We start from the raw sequence: 21,904 nt of genomic DNA, 5'->3' as shown, positions 1-21,904 counted from the left end.
TTCTGTGTTTCATCGTCAATAAGAAGGCCTAAAGGATACAGTAAACCTGAGTGAAGCATCGTAATCTTAAACTGGACTCACAGGAGAGCTTCCAATCATTGATATTTCGAGTGTCAGTCCTCTTGTACTTAAGTCGGCATTGTGCCCTTTTGTATTAAACTCGGAAGCATTTTCTGTGTTTCATCGTCAATTATAAGGTCCAAGGGATACAGTAAACCTGAAGTGAAGCATCGGAATCCAAAGCTGGACTAACACGAGAGGTTCAAATCATAGAATGATAGAGTGTCAGTCCTCTTGTACCCTTAGTCGGCATTGTGCCTTTTGAGTTAAATTCGGATGCAATTTCTGTATTTCATCGTCAATAAGAAGGTCCAAGGTATGCAGTGAACCTGAAGTGAAGCATCGGAATCTAAAACTAAACTCGCAGGAGAGGTTCAAATCGTAGAAAGTTAGAGTGTCAGTTCTCTTGTACTTAAGTCGGCATTGTGCCTTTTGTATTAAATTCGGGTGCAATATCTGTGTTTCATCGTCAATAAGAAGGTCCAAGGGATACAGTAAACCTCAAGTGAAGCATCGGAATCTAAAACTGGACTCACAGGAGGGGATCAAATCGTAGAAAGTGAGAGTGTCAGTCCTCTTATACTTCAGACGGCATTGTGCCTTTTGTATTAAATTCGGATGCAATTTCTGTGTCTCATCGTCAATAAGAAGGTCAACGTATACAATAAACCTGATGTGGAGCATCGTAATCCAAAACTGGACTCACAGGAGAGGTTCAAATCATAGAAATTTAGAGTGTCAATCCTCTTGTACTTAAGTCGGCATTGTGCCTTTTGTATTAAATTCGGATGCAATTTCTGTGTTTCATCGTCAATAAGAAGGTCCTAGAGATACAGTAAACCAGAAGTGAAGCATCGGAATACAAAACTAGACTCACAGGAGAGGTTCAAATCATAGAAAGTGAGAGTGTCAGTCCTCTTGTACTTAAGTCGGCATTGTGCAATTTCTGTGTTTCATTGTCAATAAGAAGGTCCAAAGGATACAGTATACCTGAAGTGAACCATCGGAATCCTAAACTGGACTCACAGGAGAGGTTCATATCATAGAAATATAGAGTGTCAGTCCTCTTGTACTTAAGTCGGCATTGTGCCTTTAGTATTAAATTCGGATTCAATTTATGTGTTTCATCGTCAATAAGAAGGTCCAAGGTATACAGTAAACCTGAAGTGAAGCATCGGAATCGAAAACTTGACTCATAGGAGAGTCTCAAATCATAGAAAGTTAGAGTGTCAGTCCTCTTGTACTTAAGTCGGCATTGTGCCTTTTGTATTAAATTCGGGTGCAATTTCTGTGTTTCATCGTCACTAAGAAGGTCCAAGGGATACAGTAAACCTGAAGTGAAGCATCGGAATCAAAAACTGGACTCACCGGAGAGGTTCAAATCATAGAAAGTGAGAGTTTCAGTCCTCATGTACTTAAGTCGGCATTGTGCCTTTTGTATTAAATTCGGATGCAATTTCTGTGTTTCATCGTCATTAAGAAGGTCCAAGGGATACAGTAAACCGGAAGTGAAGCATCGGAATCTAAAACTGGACCCACAGGAGGGGTTCAAATCGTAGATAGTGAGAGTGTGAGTCCTCTTGTACTTCAGACGGCATTGTGCCTTTTGTATTAAATTCGGATGCAATTTCTGTGTTTCATCGTCAATAAGAAGGTCCAATGTATACAGTAAACGTGAAGTGAAGCATCGTGATCTAAAACTGGACTCACAGGAGAGGTTCCGATCATAGAAATTTAGAGTGTCAGTCCTCTTGTACTTAAGTCGGCATTGTGCCTTTTGTATTAAATTGGGATGCAATTTCTGTGTTTCATCGTCAATAAGAAGGTCCTAGAGATACAGTAAACCTGAAGTGAAGCATCGGAATCTAAAACTAGACTCACAGGAGAGGTTCAAATCATAGAGAGTGAGAGTGTCAGTCCTCTTGTACTTAAGTCGGCATTGTGCATTTTGTATAAAATTCGGATGCAATTTCTGTGTTTCATCGTCAATAAGAAGGTCCAAGGTATACAGTAAACCTGAAGTGAAGCATCGGAATCTAAAACTATACTCACAGAAGAGGTTCAAATCATAGAACGTTAGAGTGTCAGTCTTCTTATACTTAAGTCGGCATTGTGCCTTTTGTATTAAATTCGGATGCAATTTCTGTGTTTCATCGTCAATAAGAAGGTCCAAGGGGTACAGTAAACCTGAAGTGAAGCATCGGAATCTAACACTGGACTCACAGGGGAGGTTCAAATCATAGAAAGTGAGAGTTTCAGTCATCATGTACTTAAATCGGCATTGTGCCTTTTGTATTAAATTCGGATGCAATTTCTGTGTTTCATCGTCAATACCAAGGTCCAAGGTATACAGTTAACCTGAAGTGAAGCATCGTAATCTTAAACTGGACTCACAGGAGAGCTTCCAATCATTCATAGTTCGAGTGTCAGTCCTCTTGTACTTAAGTCGGCATTGTGCCCTTTTGTATTAAATTCGGATGCAATTTCTGTGTTTCATCGTCAATTAGAAGGTCCAAGGGATACAGTAAACCTGAAGTGAAGCATCGGAATCCAAAACTGGACTCACTGGACAGGTTCAAATCATAGAAAGATAGAGTGTCAGTCCTCTTGTACTTAAGTCGGCATTGTGGCTTTAGTATTAAATTCAGATGCAATTTCTGTGTTACATCGTCAATAAGAAGGTCCAAGGTATACAGTAAACCTGAAATGAAACATCGGAATCTAAAACTAAACTCACAGGAGAGGTTCAAATCATAGAAAGTTAGTGTGTTAGTCCTGTTGTACTTAAGTCGTCATTTTGCCTTTTGTATTAAATTCGGGTGCAATTTCTGTGTTTCATCGTCAATAAGAAGGTCCAAGGGATACAGTAAACCTGAAGTGAAGCATCGGAATCAAAAACTGGACTGACAGGAGAAGTTCAAATCATAGAAAGTGAGAGTGTCAGTCCTCATGTACTTAAGTCGGCATTGTGCCCTTTGTATTAAATTCGGATGCAACTTCTGTGTTTCATCGTCAATAAGAAGGTCCCAGGTATACGGTAAACCTGAAGTGAAGCATTGGAATCTAAAACTAGACTCACAGGAGAGGTTCAAATCATAGAAAATGAGAGTGTCAGTCCTCTTGTACTTAAGTCGGCATTGTGCCTTTTGTATTAAATTCGGATGCAACTTCTGTGTTTCATCGTCAATAAGAAGGCCCAAGGTATACAGTAAACCTGAAGTGAAGCATCGGAATCTAAAACTGGACTCACAGGAGAGGTTCCAATCATAGAAATTTAGAGTGTCTGTCCTCTTGTACTTAATTCGGCATTGTGCCTTTTGTATTAAATTCGGATGCAATTTCTGTGTTTCATCGTCACTAAGAAGGTCCAAGGGATACAGTAAACCTGAAGTGAAGCATCGGAATCAAAAACTGGACTCACCGGAGAGGTTCAAATCATAGAAAGCGAGAGTTTCAGTCCTCATGTACTTAAGTCGGCATTGTGCCTTTTGTATTAAATTCGGATGCAATTTCTGTGTTTCATCGTCATTAAGAAGGTCCAAGGGATACAGTAAACCGGAAGTGAAGCATCGGAATCTAAAACTGGACTCACAGTAGGGGTTCAAATCGTAGAAAGTGAGAGTGTGAGTCCTCTTGTACTTCAGATGGCATTGTGCCTTTTGTATTATATTCGGATGCAATTTCTGTGTTTCATCGTCAATAAGAAGGTCCAATGTATACAGTAAACCTGAAGTGAAGCATCGTGATCTAAAACTGGACTCACAGGAGAGGTTCCGATCATAGAAATTTAGAGTGTCAGTCCTCTTGTACTTAAGTCGGCATTGTGCATTTTGTATTAAATTGGGATGCAATTTCTGTGTTTCATCGTCAATAAGAAGGTCCTAGAGATACAGTAAACCTGAAGTGAAGCATCGGAATCTAAAACTAGACTCACAGGAGAGGTTCAAATCATAGAAAGTGAGAGTGTCAGTCCTCTTGTACTTAAGTCGGCATTGTGCATTTTGTATAAAATTCGGATGCAATTTCTGTGTTTCATCGTCAATAAGAAGGTCCAAGGTATACAGTAAACCTGAAGTGAAGCATCGGAATCTAAAACTATACTCACAGAAGAGATTCAAATCATAGAAAGTTAGAGTGTCAGTCTTCTTATACTTAAGTCGGCATTGTGCCTTTTGTATTAAATTCGGATGCAATTTCAGTGTTTCATCGTCAATAAGAAGGTCCAAGGGGTACAGTAAACCTGAAGTGAAGCATCGGAATCCAACACTGGACTCACAGGGGAGGTTCAAATCATAGAAAGTGAGAGTTTCAGTCCTCATGTACTTAAATCGGCATTGTGCCTTTTGTATTAAATTCGGATGCAATTTCTGTGTTTCATCGTCAATACCAAGGTCCAAGGTATACAGTTAACCTGAAGTGAAGCATCGTAATCTTAAACTGAACTCACAGGAGAGCTTCCAATCATTCATAGTTCGAGTGTCAGTCCTCTTGTACTTAAGTCGGCATTGTGCCCTTTTGTATTAAATTCGGATGCAATTTCTGTGTTTCATCGTCAATTAGAACGTCCAAGGGATACAGTAAACCTGAAGTGAAGCATCGGAATCCAAAACTGGATTCACTGGACAGGTCCAAATCATAGAAAGATAGAGTGTCAGTCCTCTTGTACTTAAGTCGGCATTGTGGCTTTAGTATTAAATTCAGATGCTAATTCTGTGTTTCATCGTCAATAAGAAGGTCCAAGGGATACAGTAAACCTGAAGTGAACCATCGGAATCAAAAACTGGACTGACAGCAGAGGTTCAAATCATAGAAAGTGAGAGTGTCAGTCCTCATGTACTTAAGTCGGCATTGTGCCCTTTGTATTATATTCGGATGCAATTTCTGTGTTTCATCGTCAATAAAAAGGTCCAAGGTATACGGTAAACCTGAAGTGAAGCATCGTAATCTAAAACTGGACTCACAGGAGAGGTTCCAATCATAGAAATTTAGAGTGTCAGTCCTCTTGTACTTAAGTCGGCATTTTGCCATTTGTATTAAATTGGGATGCAATTTCTGTGTTTCATCGTCAATAAGAAGGTCCAAGGGATACAGTAAACCGGAAGTGAAGCATCGGAATCTCAAAACTGGACTCACAGGAGGGGTTCCAATCGTAGAAAGTGAGAGTGTCAGTCCTCTTGTACTTCAGACGGCATTGTGCCTTTTGTATTAAATTGGGATGCAATTTCTGTGTTTCATCGTCAATAAGAAGGCACAAGGTATACAGTAAACCTGAAGTGAAGCATCGGAATCTAAAACTGGACTCACAGGAGAGGTTCCAATCATAGAAATTTAGAGTGTCAGTCCTCTTGTACTTAATTCGGCATTGTGCCTTTTGTTTTAAATTCGGATGCAATTTCTGTGTTTCATCGTCAATAAGAAGGTCCAAAGGATAAAGTATACCTGAAGTGAACCATCGGAATCCTAAACTGGACTCACAGGAGTGGTTCCAATCATAGAAATTTAGAGTGTCAGTCCTCTTGTACTTAAGTCGGCATTGTGCCTTTTGTATTAGATTCCGATGCAATTTCTGTGTTTCATCGTCAATAGGAAGGTCCAAGGTATACAGTAAACCTGAAGTGAAGCATCGGAATCTAAAAGTGAACTCACAGTAGAGGTTCAAGTCATAGAAATTTAGAGTGTCAGTCCTCTTGCACTTAAGTCATCATTGTGCCTTTTGTATTAAATTCGGGTGCAATTTCTGTGTTTCATCGTCAATAAGAAGGTCCAAGGGATACAGTAAATCTGAAGTGAAGCATCGGAATCTAAAACTGGGCTCACAGGAGAGGTTCAAATCATAGAAAGTGAGAGTGTCAGTCCTCTTGTACTTAAGTCGGCATTGTGCGTTTTATATTAAATTCGGATGCAATTTCTGTGTTTCATCGTCAATAAGAAGGTCCAAGGTATACAGTAAACCTGAAGTGAATCATCGGAATCTAAAACTATACTCACAGAAGAGGATCAAATCATAGAAAGGTAGAGTATCAGTCCTCTTGTACTTAAGTCGGCATAGTGCCTTTTGTATTAAATTCGGATGCAATACCTGTGTTTCATCGGCAATAAGAAGGTCCAGGGTATACAGTAAACCTGAACTGAAGCATCAGAATCTAAAACTGGACTCACAGGAGGGGTTCCAATCATAGAAAGTTAGGGTGTCAGTCCTCTTTTACTTAAGTCGGCCTTGTGCCTTTTGTATTAAATTGGGATGCAATTTCTGTGTTTCATCGTCAATAAGAAGGTCCTAGAGATACAGTAAACCTGAAGTGAAGCATAGGAATCTAAAACTAGACTCACAGGAGGGGTTCAAATCATAGAAAGTGAGAGTGTCAGTCCTCTTGTACTTAAGTCGGCATTGTGCCTTTTGTATTAAATTCGGATGCAATTTCTGTGTTTCATCGTCAATAAGAAGGCCCAAGGTATACAGTAAACCTGAAGTGAAGCATCGGAATCTAAATCTGGACTCACAGGAGAGGTTCCAATCATAGAAATTTAGAGTGTCAGCCCTCTTGTACTTAAGTCGGCATTGTGCCTTTTGTATTAAATTCGGATGCAATTTCTGTGTTTCATCGTCAATAAGAAGGTCCAAGGGATACAGTAACCATGAAGTGAAGCATCGGAATCTGAAACTGGACTCATAGGAGAGGTTCAAATCATAGAAAGTTATAGTGTCTGTCCTCTTGTACTTAAGTCGTCATTTTGCCCTTTGTATTAAATTAGGATGCAATTTCTGCGTTTCATCGTCAATAAGAACGTCCAAGATATACAGTAAACCTGAAGTGAAGCATCGGAATCGAAAACTGAACTCACAGGAGAGGTTCAAATCATAGAAAGTTAGAGTGTCGGTCCTCTTGTACTTATGTCGGCATTGTGCCTTTTGTATTAAATTCGGAAGCAATTTCTGTGTTTCATCGTCAATAAGAAGCCCAAGGGATACAGTAAACCTGAAGTGAAGCCTCGGAATCTAAAACTGGAATCACAGGAGAGTTTCAAATCATAGAATGTGAGAGTGTCAGTCCTCATGTACTTAAGTCGGCATTGTGCGTTTTGTATTAAATTCGGATGCAATTTCTGTGTTTCATCGTCAATAAGAAGGTCCAAGGTATACAGTTAACCTGAAGTGAAGCATCGTAATCTAAAACTGGACTCACAGGAGAGGTTCCAATCATAGAAAAATCGAGTGTAAGTCCTCTTGTACTTAAGTCGGCATTGTGCCTTTTGTATTAAATTCGGATGCATTTTCTGTGTTTCATCGTCAATAAGAAGGTCCAAGGGATACAGTAAACCTGAAGTGAAGCATCGGAATCCAAAACTGGACTCACAGGGGAGGTTCAAATCATAGAAAGGTAGAGTGTCAGTCCTCTTGTACTTAAGTCGGCATTGTGCCTCTAGTATTTAATTGGGATGCAATTGCTGATTTTCATCGTCAATAAGAAGGTCCAAAGTATACAGTAAACCTGAAGTGAAGCATCGGAATCTAAAACTGAACTCACAGGAGAGGTTCAAATAATAGAAATTTAAAGTGTCAGTCCTCTTGTACTTAAGTCGGCGTTGTGCCTTTTGTATTCAATTCGGGTGCAATTTCTGTGTTTCATCGTCAATAAGAAGGTCCATGGGATACAGTAATCCTGAAGTGAAGCATCGGAATCTAAAACTGGACTCACAGGGGAGGTTCAAATCATAGAAAGAGAGAGTGTCAGTCCTCTTGTACTTAAGTCGGCATTGTGCCGTTTGTATTAAATTCGGATGCAATTTCTGTGTTTCATCGTCAATAAGAAGGTCCAAGGTATATAGTAAGTCAGAAGTGAAGCATCGGAATCTAAAACAGGACTCACAGGAGAGGTTCCAATCTTAGATAGTTCGAGTGTCAGTCCTCTTGTACTGAAGTCGGCATTGTGCCTTTTGTATTAAATTCGGATGCATTTTCTGTGTTTCATCGTCAATAAGAACGTCCAAGGGATACAGTAAACCTGAAGTGAAGCATCGGAATCTAAAACTGGACTCACAGGAGAAGTTCCACTCATAGAAAGTTAGAGTGTCATTTCTCTTGTACTTAAGTCGGCATGGTGCCTTTTGTATTAATTTCGGGTGAAATTTCTGTGTTTTATCGTCATTAAGAATTTCCAAGGTATACAGGAAACCTAAAGTGAAGCATCGGATTCTAAAACTGGACTCACAGGGTAGGTTCATATCATAGAAAGTAAAAGTTTCAGTCCTCATGTACTTAAGTTGGCATTGTGCCTTTTGTATTAAATTCGGATGCAATTTCTGTGTTTAATCGTCATTAAGAAGGTCCAAGGGATACAGTAAGCCGGAAGTGAAGCATCGCAATCTAAAATTGGACTCACAGGAGGGGTTCAAATCGTAGAAAGTGAGAGTGTCAGTCCTCTTGTACTTCAGACGGCAATGTGCCTTTTGTATTAATTTCAGATGCAATTTCTGTGTTTCATCGTCAATAACAAGGTCCAATGTATACAGTAAACTTGAAGTGAAGCATCGTAATCTAAAAGTGGACTCACAGGAGAGGTTCCAATCATAGAAATTTAGAGTGTCAGTCCTTTTGTACTTAAGTCGGCAATGTGCCTTTTGTATTAAATTGGGATGCAATTTCTGTGGTTCATCTTCAATAAGAAGGTCCTAGAGATACAGTAAACCAGAAGTGAAGCATCGGAATCTAAAACTGGACTCACAAGAGAAGTTCAAATAATAGAAAGTAAGAGTGTCAGTCCTCTTGTACTTAAGTCGGCATTGTGCCTTTTGTATTTAATTGGGATGCAATTTCTGTGTTTCATCGTCAATAAGAAGGTCCAAGGTATACAGTAAACCTGAAGTGAAGCATCGGAATCTAAAACTGCACTCACAGGAGAGGTTCCAATCATAGAAAGTTAGAGTGTCAGTCCTCTTGTACTTAAGTCGGCATTGTGCCTTTAGTATTAAATTCGGATGCAATTTCTGTGTTTCATCGTCAATAAGAAGGTCCAAGGGATACAGTAAACCTAAAGTGAAGCATCGGAATCTGAAACTGGACTCACAGGAGAGTTTCAAATCATAGAAAGTTAGAGTGTCGGTCCTCTTGTACTTAAGTCGTCCTTTTGCCTTTTGTATTAAATTCGGATGCAATTTCTGCGTTTCATCGTCAATAACAAGGTCCAAGATATACAGTAAACCTGAAGTAAAGCATCGGAATCTAAAACTGGACTCACTGGAGAGGTTCAAATCATAGAAAGTTAGAGTGTCAGTCCTCTTGTACATAAGTCGGCATTGTGCCTTTTGCATTAAATTCAGATGCAATTTCTGTGTTTCATCGTCAATAAGAAGGTCCAAGGGATACAGGAAACCTGAAGTGAAGAATCGGAATCTAAAGCTATGCTCACAGGAGAGGTTCAAATCATGGAAAGTTAGAGTGACAGTAATCTTGTACTTAACTCGGCATTGTGCCTTTTGTATTAAATTCGGATGCAATTTCGGTGTTTCATCGTCAATAAGAAGGTCCAAGGGATACAGTAAACCTGAAGTGAAGCATCGGAATCTGAAACTGGACTCACTGGAGAGGTTCAATTCATAGAAAGTTAGAGTGTCTGTCCTCTTGTACTTAAGTCGTCATTTTGCCTTTTGTATTAAATTCGGATGTAATTTCTGCGTTTCATCGTCAATAATAAGGTCCAAGATATACAGTAAACCTGAAGTAAAGCATCGGAATCTAAAACTGGACTCACAGGAGAGGTTCAAATCATAGCAAGTGAGAGTGTCAGTCCTCATGTACTTAAGTCGGCATTGTGCCTTTTGTATTAAATTCGGATGCAATTTCTGTGTTTCATCGTCAATAAGAAGGTCCAAGGGATACAGTAAACCTGAAGTGAAGCATCGGAATCTAAAACTGGACTCACAGGAGAGGTGCAAAACATAGAAAGTAAGAGTGTCAGTCCTCTTGTACTTAAGTCGTCATTGTGCCTTTTGTATTAAATTCGGATGCAATTTCTGTGTTTCATCGTCAATAAGAAGGTCCAAGGTATACAGTAAACCTGAAGTGAAGCATCGTAATCTAAAACTGGACTCACAGGAGAGGTTCCAATCGTAGAAAGTTCGAGTGTCAGTCCTCTTGTACATTAGTCGGCATTATGCCTTTTGTATTAAATTCGGATGCATTTTCTGTGTTTCATCGTCAATAAGAAGTTCCAAGGGATACAGTTAACCTAAAGTGAAGCATCGGAATCCTAAACATGGACTCACAGGAGAGGTTCAAATCATAGAAAGATGGAGTGTCAGTCCTCTTGTACTTAAGACGGCATTGTGCCTTTAGTATTAAATTCAGATGCAATTTCTGTGTTTCATCGTCAATAAGAAGGTCCAAGGTATACAGTAAACTTGAAGTGAAGCATCGGAAACCAAAACTGAACTCACAGAAGAGGTTCAAATCATAGAAAGTTAGAGTATCAGTCCTCTTGTACTTAAGTCGGCATTGTGCCTTTTGTATTAAATTGGGATGAAATATCTGTGTTTCATCGTCAATAAGAAGGTCCAAGGTATACAGTAAACCTGAAGTGAAGCATCGGAATCTAAAACTGGACTCACAGGAGAGGTTCCAATCATAGAAAGTTAGAGTGTCAGTCCCCTTGTACTTAAGTCGGCATTGTGCCTTTTGCATTAAATTCAGATGCAATTTCTGTGTTTCATCGTCAATAAGAAGAACAAGGGACACAGTAAACCTGAAGTGAAGCATCGCAATCTAAAACTAAGCTCACAGGAGTGGTTCAAATCATAGAAAATTTGAGTGACAGTCCTCTTGTACTTAAGTCGGCATTGTGCCTTTTGTATTAAATTCGAATGCAATTTGTTCGTTTCATCGTCAATAAGAAGGTCCAAGGGATACAGTAAACCTGAAGTGAAGAATCGGAATCTAAAACTGGACTCACAGTTGAGGTTCAAATCATAGAAAGTGAGAGTTTTTGTCCTCATGTACTTAAATCGGCATTGTGCCTTTTGTATTAAATTCGGATGCAATTTCTGTGTTTCATCGTCAATAACAAGGTCCAAGGTATACAGTAAACCTGAAGTGAAGCATCGTAATCTAAAACTGGACTCACAGGAGAGGTTCCAATCTTAGATAGTTCGAGTGTCAGTCCTCTTGTACTTAAGTCGGCATTGTGCCTTTTGTATTAAATTAGGATGCATTTGCCTGTGTTTCATCGTCAATATCAAGGTCCAAGCGATACAGTAAACCTGAAGTGAAGCATCAGAATCTGAAACTGGACTCACAGGAGAGGTTCAAATCATAGAAAGATAGAGTGTCAGTCCTCTTGTACTTAAGTCGGCATTGTGCCTTTAGTATTAAATTGGGATGCAATTTCTGTGTTTCATCGTCAATAAGAAGGTCCAAGGTATACAGTAAACCTGAAGTGAAGCATCGGAATCTAAAACTGAACTCACAGGAGAGGTTCAAATCATAGAAAGTTAGAGTGTCAGTCCTCTTGTACTTAAGTCGGCATTGTGCCTCTTGTATTATATTCGGGTGCAATTTCTGTGTTTCATCGTCAATAAGAAGGTCCAAGGGATACAGTAAACCTGAAGTGAAGCACCGGAATCTAAAACTGGACTCACAGGAGAGGTTCAAATCATAGAAAGTCAGAGTGTCAGTCCTCATGTACTTAAGTCGGCATTGTGCATTTTGTATTAAATTCGGATGCAATATCTGTGTTTCATCATCAATAAGAAGGTCCAAGTTATACAGTAAACCTGAAGTGAATTATCGTAATCTAAAACTGGACTCACAGGACAGGTTCCAATCATAGAACGTTAGGGTGTCAGTCCTCTTGTACTTAAGTCGGCATTGTGCCTTTTGTATTAAATTCGGATGCAATTTCTGTGTTTCATCGTCAATAAGAAGGTCCAAGGGATACAGTAAACCTGAAGTGAAGCATCGGAATCTAAAACTGGACTCACAGGAGAGGTTCAAAACACAGAAAGTGAGAGTGTCAGTCCTCTTGTACTTATGTCGGCATTGTGCCTTTTGTATTAAATTCGGATGCAATTTCTGTGTTTCATCGTCAATAAGAAGGTCAAAGGTATACAGTAAACCTGAAGTGAAGCATCGGAATCTAAAACTGAGCTCACAGGAGAGGTTCAAATCATAGAAAGTGAGAGTGTCAGTCCTCATGTACTTAAGTCGGCATTGTGCCTTTTGTATTAAATTCGGATGCAATTTCTGTGTTTCATCGTCAATAAGAAGGTCCAAGGGATACAGTAAACCTGAAGTGAAGCATCGGAATCTAAAACTGGACTCACAGGAGAGGTTGAAAGCACAGAAAGTGAGAGTGTCAGTCCTCTTGTACTTATGTCGGCATTGTGCCTTTTGTATTAAATTCGGATGCAATTTCTGTGTTTCATCGTCAATAGGAAGGTCACAGGTATACAGTAAACCTGAAGTGAAGCATCGGAATCTAAAACAGAACTCACAGGAGAGGTTCAAATCATAGAAAGTTAGAGTGTCAGTCCTCTTGTACTTAAGTCGGCATTGTGCCTTTTGTATTAAATTCGGAAGCAATTTCTGTGTTTCATTGTCAATACGAAGGTCCAAGGGATACGGTAAACCTGAGGAGAAGCATCGGAATCTAAAACTGGACTCACAGGAGAGGTGCAAATCATAGAAAGTGAGAGTGTCAGTCCTCTTGTACTTAAGTCGGCATTGTGCCTTTTGTATTAAATTCGGATGCAATTTCTGTGTTTCATCGTCAATAAGAAGGTCCAAGGTATACAGTAAACCTGAAGTGAAGCATTGTAATCTAAAACTGGACTCACAGGAGAGGTTCCAATCGTAGAAAGTTCGAGTGTCAGTCCCCTTGTACATAAGTCGGCATTATGCCTTTTGTATTAAATTCGGATGCATTTTCTGTGTTTCATCGTCAATAAGAAGTTCCAAGGGATACAGGAAACCTAAAGTGAAGCATCGGAATCCTAAACATGGACTCACAGGAGAGGTTTAAATCATAGAAAGATGGAGTGTCAGTCCTCTTGTACTTAAGTCGGCATTGTGCCCTTAGTATTAAATTCGGATGCAATTTCTGTGTTTCATCGTCAATAGGAAGGTCACAGGTATACAGTAAACCTGAAGTGAAGCATCGGAATCTAAAACAGAACTCACAGGAGAGGTTCAAATCATAGAAAGTTAGAGTGTCAGTCCTCTTGTACTTAAGTCGGCATTGTGCCTTTTGTATTAAATTCGGAAGCAATTTCTGTGCTTCATTGTCAATACGAAGGTCCAAGGGATACGGTAAACCTGAGGAGAAGCATCGGAATCTAAAACTGGACTCACAGGAGAGGTGCAAATCATAGAAAGTGAGAGTGTCAGTCCTCTTGTACTTAAGTCGGCATTGTGCCTTTTGTATTAAATTCGGATGCAATTTCTGGGTTTCATCGTCAATAAGAAGGTCCAAGGTATACAGTAAACCTGAAGTGAAGCATCGTAATCTAAAACTGGACTCACACGAGAGGTTCCAATCTTAGATAGTTCGAGTGTCAGTCCTCTTGTACTTAAGTCGGAATTGTGCCTTTTGTATTAAATTAGGATGCATTTGCCTGTGATTCATCGTCAATAACAAGGTCCAAGCGATACAGTAAACCTGAAGTGAAGCATCAGAATCTGAAACTGGACTCACAGGAGAGGTTCAAATCATAGAAAGATAGAGTGTCAGTCCTCTTGTACTTAAGTCGGCATTGTGCCTTTAGTATTAAATTCGGATGCAATTTCTGTGTTTCATCGTCGATAAGAAGGTCCAAGGTATACAGTAAACCTGAAGTGAAGCATCGGAATCTAAAACTGAACTCACAGGAGAGGTTCAAATCATAGAATGTTAGAGTGTCAGCCCTCTTGAACTTAAGTCGGCATTGTGCCTCTTGTATTATATTCGGGTGCAATTTCTGTGTTTCATCGTCAATAAGAAGGTCCAAGGGATTCAGTAAACCTGAAGTGAAGCATCGGAATCTAAAACTGGACTCACAGGAGAGGTTCAAATCATAGAAAGTCAGAGTGTCAGTCCTCATGTACTTAAGTCGGCATTGTGCATTTTGTATTAAATTCGGATGCAATATCTGTGTTTCATCATTAATAAGAAGGTCCAAGTTATACAGTAAACCTGAAGTGAAGCATCGTAATCTAAAACTGGACTCACAGGACAGGTTCCAATCATAGAAAAAAGTAGGGTGTCAGTCCTCTTGTACTTAAGTCGGCATTGTGCCTTTTGTATTAAATTTCGGAAGCATTTTCTGTGTTTCATCGTCAATAAGATGGTCCAAGGTATACAGTAAACCTGATGTGAAGCATCGTAATCTAAAACTGGACTCACAGGAGAGGTTCAAATCATAGAAAGTTAGAGTGTCAGTCCTCTTGCACTTATGTCGGCTTTGTACATTTTGTATCAAATTCGTATGCAATTTCTGTGTTTCATCATCAATAAGAAGGTCCAAGGTATACAGTAAACCTGAACAGAAGCATCGGAATCTAAAACTGGACTCACAGGAGAGGTTCAAATTGTAGAAAGTGAGAGTGCCAGTTCTCTTGTACTTAAGTCGGCAATGAGCCTTTTCTATAAAATTAAGATGCAATTTCTGTTTCCACGTCAATAAGAAGGTCCAAGTGATACAGTAAACCTGAAGTGAAGCATCGGAATCTAAAACTGAGCTCACAGGAGAGGTTCAAATCATAGAACGTGAGAGTGTCAGTCCTCTTGTACTTAAGTCGGCATTGTGCCTTTTGTATTAACTTCGGACGCAATTTCTGTGCTTCATCGTCAATAAGAAGGCCCAAGGTATACAGAAAACCTGAAGTGAAGCATTGTAATCTAAAACTGGACTCACAGGAGAGGTTCCAATCGTAGAAAGTTCGAGTGTCAGTCCCCTTGTACATAAGTCGGCATTATGCCTTTTGTATTAAATTCGGATGCATTTTCTGTGTTTCATCGTCAATAAGAAGTTCCAAGGGATACAGGAAACCTAAAGTGAAGCATCGGAATCCTAAACATGGACTCACAGGAGAGGTTTAAATCATAGAAAGATGGAGTGTCAGTCCTCTTGTACTTAAGTCGGCATTGTGCCTTTAGTATTAAATTTGGATGCAATTTCTGTGTTTCATCGTCAATAAGAAGGTCCAAGGTACACAGTAAACCTGAAGTGAAGCATCGGAATCTAAAACTGAACTCACAGAAGAGGTTCAAATCATAGAAAGTTAGAGTATCAGTCCTCTTGTACTTAAGTCGGCATTGTGCCCTTTGTATTAAATTGGGATGCAATATCTGTGTTTCATCGTCAATAAGAAGGTCCAAGGTATACAGTAAACCTGAAGTGAGGCATCGGAATCTAAAACTGGACTCACAGGAGAGGTTCCAATCATAGAAAGTTAGAGTGTCAGTCCTCTTGTACTTAAGTCGGCATTGTGCCTTTTGCATTAAATTCAGATGCAATTTCTGTGTTGCATCGTCAATAAGAAGAACAAGGGACACAGTAAACCTTAAGTGAAGCATCGGAATCGAAAACTAAGCTCATAGGAGAGGTTCAAATCATAGCAAGTGAGAGTGTCAGTCCTCTTGTACTTAAGTCGGCATTGTGCCTTTTGTATTAAATTCGAATGCAATTTGTTTGTTTCATCGTCAATAAGAAGGTCCAAGGGATACAGTAAACCTGAAGTGAAGAATCGGAATCTAAAACTGGACTCACAGTTGAGGTTCAAAACATAGAAAGTGAGAGTTTCAGTCCTCATCTACTTAAGTCGGCATTGTGCCTTTTGTATTAAATTCGGATGCAATTTCTGGGTTTCATCGTCAATAAGAAGGTCCAAGGTATACAGTAAACCTGAAGTGAAGCATCGTAATCTAAAACTGGACTCACACGAGAGGTTCCAATCTTAGATAGTTCGAGTGTCAGTCCTCTTGTACTTAAGTCGGAATTGTGCCTTTTGTATTAAATTAGGATGCATTTGCCTGTGATTCATCGTCAATAACAAGGTCCAAGCGATACAGTAAACCTGAAGTGAAGCATCAGAATCTGAAACTGGACTCACAGGAGAGGTTCAAATCATAGAAAGATAGAGTGTCAGTCCTCTTGTACTTAAGTCGGCATTGTGCCTTTAGTATTAAATTCGGATGCAATTTCTGTGTTTCATCGTCGATAAGAAGGTCCAAGGTATACAGTAAACCTGAAGTGAAGCATCGGAATCTAAAACTGAACTCACAGGAGAGGTTCAAATCATAGAATGTTAGAGTGTCAGCCCTCTTGAACTTAAGTCGGCATTGTGCCTCTTGTATTATATTCGGGTGCAATTTCTGTGTTTCATCGTCAATAAGAAGGTCCAAGGGATTCAGTAAACCTGAAGTGAAGCATCGGAATCTAAAACTGGACTCACAGGAGAGGTTCAAATCATAGAAAGTCAGAGTGTCAGTCCTCATGTACTTAAGTCGGCATTGTGCATTTTGTATTAAATTCGGATGCAATATCTGTGTTTCATCATTAATAAGAAGGTCCAAGTTATACAGTAAACCTGAAGTGAAGCATCGTAATCTAAAACTGGACTCACAGGACAGGTTCCAATCATAGAAAAAATTAGGGTGTCAGTCCTCTTGTACTTAAGTCGGCATTGTGCCTTTTGTATTAAATTTCGGAAGCATTTTCTGTGTTTCATCGTCAATAAGATGGTCCAAGGTATACAGTAAACCTGATGTGAAGCATCGTAATCTAAAACTGGACTCACAGGAGAGGTTCAAATCATAGAAAGTTAGAGTGTCAGTCCTCTTGCACTTATGTCGGCTTTGTACATTTTGTATCAAATTCGTATGCAATTTCTGTGTTTCATCATCAATAAGAAGGTCCAAGGTATACAGTAAACCTGAACAGAAGCATCGGAATCTAAAACTGGACTCACAGGAGAGGTTCAAATTGTAGAAAGTGAGAGTGTCAGTTCTCTTGTACTTAAGTCGGCAATGAGCCTTTTCTATAAAATTAAGATGCAATTTCTGTTTCCACGTCAATAAGAAGGTCCAAGTGATACAGTAAACCTGAAGTGAAGCATCGGAATCTAAAACTGAGCTCACAGGAGAGGTTCAAATCATAGAACGTGAGAGTGTCAGTCCTCTTGTACTTAAGTCGGCATTGTGCCTTTTGTATTAACTTCGGACGCAATTTCTGTGCTTCATCGTCAATACGAAGGCCCAAGGTATACAGAAAACCTGAAGTGAAGCATCATAATCTAAAAGTGGACTCACAGGAGAGGTTCAAATCATAGAAAGTGAGAGTGTCAGTCCTCTTGTACTAAAGTCGGCATTGTGCCTCTAGTATTTAATTCGGATGCAATTTCTGTGTTTCATCGTCATTAAGAAGGTCCAAGGGATACACTATACCTGAAGTGAAGCATCGGAATCTAAAACTGGACTCACAGGAGAGGTTCAAATCATAGAAAGTGAAAGTGTCAGTCCTCTTGTACTTTAGTCGGCATTGTGCCTTTTGTATTAAATTCGAATGCAATTTCTGAGTTTCATCGTCAATAAGAAGGTCCATGGGATACAGTAGGCCTGAAGTGAAGCATCGGAATCTAAAACTGGACTCACAGGAGAGGTTCAAATCATCGAAAGTGATAGTGTCAGTCCTCTTGTACTTAAGTCGGCATTGTGCCTTTTGTATTAAATTCGGATGCAATTTCTGTGTTTCATCGTCAATTAGAAGGTCCAAGGGATACAGTAAACATGATGTCATGCATCGTAATCTAAAACTGGACTCACAGGAGTGGTTACAATCATAGAAAATTAGTGTGTCAGTCCTCTTGTACTTAGTAGGCATTGTGCCTTTTGTATTAAATTCGGATGCAATTTCTGTGTATCATCGTCAATAAGAAAGTCCAAGGGATACAGTAAACCTGAAGTGAAGCATCGGAATCTAAAACTGGGCTCACAGGAGAGGTTCAAACCATAGAAAGTGAGAGTGTCAGTCCTCTTGTACTCAAGTCGGCATTGTGGCTTTTGTATTAAATTCGGATGCAATTTCTGTGTTTCATCGTCAGTAAGAAGGTCCAGGGTATACAGTAAACCTGAAGTGAAGCATCGTAATGTAAAGCCGGACACACAGGCGAGGTTCAAATCATAGCAAGTGAGAGTGTCAGTCCTCTTGTACTTAAGTCGGCATTGTGCCTTTTGTATTAAATTCGGATGCAATTTCTGTGTTTTATCATCTACAAGAACGTCCAAGGGATACAGTAAACCTGAAGTGAAGCATCGTAATTCAAAACTGGACTCACAGGAGAGGTTCAAATCATCGAAAGTGATAGTGTCAGTCCTCTTGTACTTAAGTCAGCATTGTGCCTTTTGTATTAAATTGGGATGCAATATCTGTGTTTCATCGTCAATAAGAAGGTCCAAGGTATACAGTAAACCTGAAGTGAAGCATCGGAATCTAAAACTGGAGACACAGGAGAGGTTCCAATCATAGAAAGTTAGAGTGTCAGTCCTCTTGTACTTAAGTCGGCATTGTGCCTTTTGCATTAAATTCAGATGCAATTTCTGTGTTTCATCGTCAATAAGAAGAACAAGGGACACAGTAAACCTGAAGTGAAGCATCGGAATCGAAAACTAAGCTAACAGGAGAGGTTCAAATCATAGAAAGTTAGAGTGTCAGTCCTCTTGTACTGAAGTCGGCATTGTGCCTTTTGTATTAAATTCGAATGCAATTTGTTTGTTTCATCGTCAATAAGAAGGTCCAAGGGATACAGTAAACCTGAAGTGAAGAATCGGAATCTAAAACTGGACTCACAGTTGAGGTTCAAAACATAGAAAGTGAGAGTTTCAGTCCTCATCTACTTAAGTCGGCATTGTGCCTTTTGTATTAAATTCGGATGCAATTTCTGTGTTTCATCGTCAATAAGAAGGTCCAAGGTATACAGTAAACCTGAAGTGAAGCATCGTAATCTAAAACTGGACTCACGCGAGAGGTTCCAATCTTAGATAGTTCGAGTGTCTGTCCTCTTGTACTTAAGTCGGCATTGTGCCTTTTGTATTAAATTAGGAATCATTTGCCTGTGATTAATCGTCAATAACATGGTCCAAGCGATACAGTAAACCTGAAGTGAAGCATCAGAATCTGAAACTGGACTCACAGGAGAGGTTCAAATCATAGAAAGATAGAGTGTCAGTCCTCTTGTACTTAAGTCGGCATTGTGCCTTTAGTATTAAATTCGGATGCAATTTCTGTGTTTCATCGTCGATAAGAAGGTCCAAGGTATACAGTAAACCTGAAGTGAAGCATCGTAATCTAAAACTGGACTCACAGGACAGGTTCCAATCATAGAAAGTTAGGGTGTCAGTCCTCTTGTACTTAAGTCGGCATTGTGCCTTTTGTATTAAATTTCGGAAGCATTTTCTGTGTTTCATCATCAATAAGAAGGTCCAAGGTATACAGTAAACCTGATGTGAAGCATCGTAATCTAAAACTGGACTCACAGGAGAGGTTCAAATCATAGAAAGTTAGAGTGTCAGTCCTCTTGCACTTATGTCGGCTTTGTACATTTTGTATCAAATTCGTATGCAATTTCTGTGTTTCATCGTCAATAAGAAGGTCCAAGGTATACAGTAAACCTGAAGTGAAGCATCGGAATCTAAAACTGGACTCACAGGAGAGGTTCAAATTATAGAAAGTGAGAGTGTCAGTTCTCTTGTACTTAAGTCGGCAATGAGCCTTTTCTATAAAATTAAGATGCAATTTCTGTTTCCACGTCAATAAGAAGGTCCAAGTGATACAGTAAACCTGAAGTGAAGCATCGGAATCTAAAACTGGACTTACAGGAGAGGTTCAAATCATAGTAAGTGAGAGTGTCAGTCCACTTGTACTGAAGTCGGCATTGTGCCCTTTGTATTAAATTCGGATGCAATATCTGTGTTTCAACATCAACAAGAAGGTCCAAGGGATACAGTAAACCTGAAGTGAAGCATCGGAATCTAAAAGTGGACTTACAGGAGAGGTTCAAATCATTGAAAGTGAGAGTGTCAGTAATCTTGTACTTCAGTCGGCATTGTGCCTTTATAATTAAATTCGGTTGCAATTTCTGTGCTTCATCGTCAATAAGAAGGCCCAAGGTATACAGTAAACTTGAAGTGAAGCATCGGAATCTAAAACTGGACTCACAGGGGAGGTTCAAATTATAGAAAGTGAGAGTGTCAGTTCTCTTGTACTTAAGTCGGCAATGTGCCTTTTGTATAAAATTAAGATGCAATTTCTTTTTCATCGTCAATAAGAAGGCCCAAGGTATACAGAAAACCTGAAGTGAAGCATCATAATCTAAAAGTGGACTCACAGGAGAGGTTCAAATCATAGAAAGTGAGAGTGTCAGTCCTCTAGTACTAAAGTCGGCATTGTGCCTCTAGTATTTAATTCGGATGCAATTTCTGTGTTTCATCGTCATTAAGAAGGTCCAAGGGATACACTATACCTGAAGTGAAGCATCGGAATCTAAAACTGGACTCACAGGAGGAGTTCAAATCATAGAAAGTGAAAGTGTCAGTCCTCTTGTACTTTAGTCGGCATTGTGCCTTTTGTATTAAATTCGAATTCAATTTCTGAGTTTCATCGTCAATAAGAAGGTCCATGGGATACAGTAGGCCTGAAGTGAAGCATCGGAATCTAAAACTGGACTCACAGGAGAGGTTCAAATCATCGAAAGTGATAGTGTCAGTCCTCTTGTACTTAAGTCGGCATTGTGCCTTTTGTATTAAATTCGGATGCAATTTCTGTGTTTCATCGTCAATTAGAAGGTCCAAGGGATACAGTAAACATGATGTCATGCATCGTAATCTAAAACTGGACTCACAGGAGTGGTTACAATCATAGAAAGTTAGTGTGCCAGTCCTCTTGTACTTAGTCGGCATTGTGCCTTTTGTATTAAATTCGGATGCAATTTCTGTGTATCATCGTCAATAAGAAAGTCCAAGGGATACAGTAAACCTGAAGTGAAGCATCGGAATCTAAAACTGGGCTCACAGGAGAGGCTCAAACCATAGAAAGTGAGAGTGTCAGTCCTCTTGTACTCAAGTCGGCATTGTGGCTTTTGTATTAAATTCGGATGCAATTTCTGTGTTTCATCGTCAGTAAGAAGGTCCAGGGTATACAGTAAACCTGAAGTGAAGCATCGTAATGTAAAGCCGGACACACAGGCGAGGTTCAAATCATAGCAAGTGAGAGTGTCAGTCCTCTTGTACTTAAGTCGGCATTGTGCCTTTTGTATTAAATTCGGATGCAATTTCTGTGTTTCATCGTCTACAAGAACGTCCAAGGGATACAGTAAACCTGAAGTGAAGGATCGTAATTCAAAACTGGACTCACAGGAGAGGTTCAAGTCATCGAAAGTGATAGTGTCAGTCCTCTTGTACTTAAGTCAGCATTGTGCCTTTGTGCCTTTTGTATTAAATTTGGATGCAATTTCTGTGTTTCATCGTCAATAAGATGGTCCAAGGGATACAGTAAACCTGAAGTAAAGCATCGGAATCTAAAACTGGACTCACAGGAGAGGTTCAAATCATAGAAAGTGAGAGTATCAGTCCTCTTGTATTTAAGTCGGCATTGTGCCTTTTGTATTAAATTCGGATGCAATTTCTGTGTTTCATCGTCAATAAGAAGGTCCAAGGTATACAGTAAACCTGAAGTGAAGTATCGTAATCAAAAACTGGACTCACAGGAGAGGTTTAAATCATAGAAAGTGAGAGTGTCAGTCCTCTTGTACTTAAGTCGGCATTGTGCCTTTTGTATTAAAATTCGGATGCAATATCTGTGTTTCATCGTCAATAAGAAG

The sequence above is a fragment of the Schistocerca americana genome, chromosome 10, assembly GCF_021461395.2.
Source record: "Schistocerca americana isolate TAMUIC-IGC-003095 chromosome 10, iqSchAmer2.1, whole genome shotgun sequence".
NCBI classification, from domain to species: domain Eukaryota; kingdom Metazoa; phylum Arthropoda; class Insecta; order Orthoptera; family Acrididae; genus Schistocerca; species Schistocerca americana.
This window is presented reverse-complemented; position numbering follows the sequence as displayed.